This window comes from Condylura cristata, unplaced genomic scaffold (assembly GCF_000260355.1).
Source record: "Condylura cristata isolate star-nosed mole 26May11 unplaced genomic scaffold, ConCri1.0 scaffold00014, whole genome shotgun sequence".
Lineage (NCBI taxonomy): Eukaryota > Metazoa > Chordata > Mammalia > Eulipotyphla > Talpidae > Condylura > Condylura cristata.
In genome coordinates this window covers 11,591,906-11,596,402 of record NW_004567115.1, presented here as the reverse complement: position 1 = coordinate 11,596,402, position 4,497 = coordinate 11,591,906, and the positions used below count along the sequence as shown (strand labels likewise).

The 4,497-nt window shown below is 44.0% G+C and overlaps 1 long non-coding RNA gene across 1 annotated transcript in view; it reads right to left on the bottom strand.

Annotated features, from left to right (window-relative positions):
- Positions 1-2,419, bottom strand: part of LOC105853627 — a 16,455-nt gene extending 14,036 nt beyond the window's left edge. The window contains exon 1 of the long non-coding RNA XR_001145450.1: positions 2,365-2,419. This is a non-coding gene — a long non-coding RNA (uncharacterized LOC105853627). The remainder of the gene's footprint in view (positions 1-2,364) is intronic.
- Between the last annotated feature and the right edge of the window lie 2,078 nt (positions 2,420-4,497).

Below are 4,497 nucleotides of genomic sequence, written 5' to 3'. Positions count from 1 at the left end.
TCCGGAGTGCTGGGAGGAGACAGTCCGTGCAAAGGAGATCTTCTAAAATAAGTACTCAAATCCCTTCATGTAAAGGTCTCTTTTACTGCCTCACCTTTTTTTTTTTTTTTTTTTTTTTTTTTTTTTTGCACTGAGTTAATTAACAACAATTTTTCAATAAGCATATCCCCAACAGGTCAGTGTTTGGAGCCTGGATTACTTTCCTATCTTACCTTCCCCTCTGTGTATTGTAGGGCTCTGTGGAAGTGAAAAGCATTCTCTTGTTGGAAAAGATGAAAAGCTCTGCCAGGAAGGTGCCCTTGGTCTCCCTCATTTGCAAACACTGCACTAATTTCCCAAACAGCAGGCCCATACCTTCCATGTTGTCCTTGCTCCAAAATAGCTTTTTAAAAATTTTTTGTCTGTAGCTTTCACCCCCCAAACCCTCCCCCCCCCCAACACACACACACACACTCTGACTTTTTCTGTGCTTTAGTCTTCCTGACACTTTTCCCCTGGGTGTAAGCCCTGGGCCAAACTTGGTCCCCAGTGGATCCTCTCTTTGGGGGAGTATGTTCACTTCACAGTGTAAAAATCTCAAACTCACCATTTGTGTCGCACATTCTACATCATACCAAACAGATCTCGAAGTCTTTGGACACTGCTTGTTATTCATTTATTAGACATGTCCATCTGAAAATTTCTCTAATACCTACTTTTGTGGGTCTTATTAGGCTAAGTTCTCCCTACTCCCTCCAATTTTGGGTGGAATCATTCAAGTGAGTAGGTGTTTCCTGTCAAACAGGTCTTCCCGGTAATCTCTGCCTAAAATTTTGGTTTCAAAATCACAATGTAGAGAACCTGCTAGTTAATACACAGTGGTAGCCAGGACTTCATTTTTCACTCCTAATGCCCTTCACAAGTGGCAGTCTTTGCAATGAAGGATGGCATGTCTATGGACTCTGCCCACCCTTATCTAGCTTTCTATGCCCTGTCTGTAGGACAGATTGCTTCTACCTCCAGTACTCAAAAGATTCAAATATAAACATAAAGGTGTGAGTTGATTACTAGGACTGAACTGTACAGGTGGGTGTTGGCCACATCCTGCCTGCCTGCCCCAGCACAACTCACCCCTGCTCCCTGTGTCAGGCCATGGGGTTCTCTAGAAGGGAGTTGGTCACCAACCCCCATGACTCACACAGGGTGGGAACAGCCTTACTAGCTGCTGCTTCTGGCAGCACCGCCCGGGCAGTGCTCTCTGGTTGATGAATATGGGTTGCTGAAACACTGGAGCCCAAAGCTGCTCCCATAGCCCTAGCGAGAGATGTTTCTCCTCCCCCAGCTCTTCCACTGGATCACTGTTTTCCTCCCGAGCCTCTTACAATTAGCTTAACCTCCCTCCTCTCTTAGAAAGGCTCCTTTTCTGGCTTCCTACCTGACATGTGTCTTCCCTACTGTTCTAAGCACCCTTTCTCCTTTACAGGTTTGGGGGAGGCCCCAGTCAGGCCTATTGCACTTTCTATGGAGAACCTACTGTATATGAAGTGTGGACTGCTCACTTAGACAGAAAGCTAAATGGAGCACAGTCTGCAGTTAATAGCTAGGCTTTTAGATTTCCTGAACTGATAGTCCTTGGTGACACTTCCTGTAAAAATGTGCTTGTTTACTATTTGGTTCCCTAGGTATCACCTTCCTAATTCTCTTAAGAAAGCAGTTCTCAAATCAGTTTTATCAGGGTAAGTCAGCTGCCTCACTGCTAATAATAATTAACTCTAGCAAGTTCTCAACCCTCAATATTTAAGAAGCAATAAACTGAACACACACACACACAATGCCCGGGATTTCCTCGACCTGCTTTCCTCCTACACCCTTTTGCTGGGTGTCTTGTAACCAGGCAATCAATGGGTGTTTTGAAATGCCCCAACCCTCATCTAATGCTTGTATCATTTATCCTCAAGGGCAATGAGCCTCATTGCTACAGCTACAGAATCACTGATACAGAAGGGACCTTGGAAAGACAATGTCATCAGTCCTCTTACTTGAAGCAGGTACAAATTTTCACTCATGGACACGTGTGAAAAATGATCCATAACTGAACATAGTTCTTAAGTTTTCATTTCTGCTTAATCTTGCCTGTGCAAAGTAACTCAGTCATATTCTGGCTTTTTTCCTCAGATCTTTTGGGCTAATACTTAACCAGTTCAAGATTCCTCTCTCTGTTCTCTTCCTTCAGTCAACTCTGTAAGTTTAGGAGAACTGTGAGGTGCAGTTTATGCTGCATCCTGGCAATGGGAGCAAAGAATGGAGTGCCATTGGCCAACAAGCATTCTCTTCCTGGGCATGTCTCTACCCATGCTATTTCCAGGCTCTGGTATCCCCTGCTACCTTTGAGGCAGTCCTTCAAGGCCTCCAGTCACCAATGTGTTGCAGTCTTCTCACCTAGAGATGCCAGATTCAGCAAATAAAAATAAAGGATTAGCAGTAATTTGAATGTAGATAAACAATGAACAATTTCTTCTTTGCCTTTTTTCCCCTTTCTAATTAACAGCCCTCTCAATACTTGCTCACACAGGAGTTGGGGTACCAAGATGTCTGGGCAGGCCTTGATGCAACTCATCCCTTGTGCTACATGAGTAGAAGGAAAGGCCAGAGAGAAAGCCAACCCTCTGTGTATGACATTCAAACACTCCTTTTTGCAGAGGGACAGTCATAGTAGCCAGCTTAATTAAAAGTCTTCACACTTAGGGCCCTGGCGTAGCTGGTTAAAGCACAGCACTAAGAAGCTAAAGCCACCTCAGCATGAGTTCAGTCCCCTCCCTGGAGGTGACCACAAGGTGCGGCAAACCTCTCCTAACCTGCCCACTGCTCCCCTCAGTAGTGAACTTCATCAGTCAGCCTATTCTGCTCGCTGCTCTGTCTCTGCTGAATCCTCTCACTGCCCCTGCACCTCTGGCCTGTACCCCAGTTCTGTATGTGTTAATAAATAAATCTTAAAAAAAAAAAAAACTCTTCAGACTTAATGGGTAGAGAGTTTTCTGTTTGGGATGATAAAGTTCTAGAGATGAGTGGGTGCTGGCTGCTGACACTGCAACTGTGTTTAATGCCACTGACCTGGCACTTAAAAAAGTCAAAATGGTAAAATTTCATGTTGTAATGTTTTGCCACAATTGGTTTAAAAGCCCCTTTTCAAGGAAGGAAGGGAAGTGAGGAAAAGACACAGCTTGTGGATTAAAGAGTGGGTATGCATTCACCTCATGCCCTCCAGCAATGTCCTCCTCTGTGCTTTGGCCTTCTCTTCAGGCTGAAGGCAAGATGATGTAGCCAGTCTGGCCTGACAGCTGTGTGTAACAACAGTTGTAGAAAGTGAAGGCCAGCTGCTACCAGAGCTATCCTAGAGATGGAAAAGTCCTTTCCCATAAGACCAGTAAACCTCTCCTTATACCTGTTGGTTGATATTAGGCCCCCTATGACCCAGACTCAGGCAAGGAATGAGTCACACAGGACAAACCAGGATCAGTTCTGCAACAGAGGCAAGGTTAGCTTCTCTTAAGAAGTAGACTCTGTGTGTGTGTGAGTGTGTGTGTGTGTGTGTGTGTATAGTGGGAATAGAGAAATGACAAGTGAAAAATAGGATTCATTGTGAAGACACTGTAAAAATGTGCTTGTTTACTATTTGGTTCCCTAGGTATCACCTTCCTAATTCTCTTAAGAAAGCAGTTCTCAAATCAGTTTTATCAGGGTAAGTCAGCTGCCTCACTGCTAATAATAATTAACTCTAGCAAGTTCTCAACCCTCAATATTTAAGAAGCAATAAACTGAACACACACACACACAATGCCCGGGATTTCCTCGACCTGCTTTCCTCCTACACCCTTTTGCTGGGTGTCTTGTAACCAGGCAATCAATGGGTGTTTTGAAATGCCCCAACCCTCATCTAATGCTTGTATCATTTATCCTTCAAGGGCAATGAGCCTCATTGCTACAGCTACAGAATCACTGATACAGAAGGGACCTTGGAAAGACAATGTCATCAGTCCTCTTACTTGAAGCAGGTACAAATTTTCACTCATGGACACATGTGAAAAATGATCCATAACTGAACACAGTTCTTAAGTTTTCATTTCTGCTTAATCTTGCCTGTGCAAAGTAACTCAGTCATATTCTGGCTTTTTTCCTCAGATTTTTTGGGCTAATACTTAACCAGTTCAAGATTCCTCTCTCTGTTCTCTTCCTTCAGTCAACTCTGTAAGTTTAGGAGAACTGTGAGGTGCAGTTTATGCTGCATCCTGGCAATGGGAGCAAAGAATGGAGTGCCATTGGCCAACAAGCATTCTCTTCCTGGGCATGTCTCTACCCATGCTATTGCCAGGCTCTGGTATCCCCTGCTACCTTTGAGGCAGTCCTTCAAGGCCTCCAGTCACCAATGTGTTGCAGTCTTCTCACCTAGAGATGCCAGATTCAGCAAATAAAAATAAAGGATTAGCAGTAATTTGAATGTAGATAAACAATGAACAATTT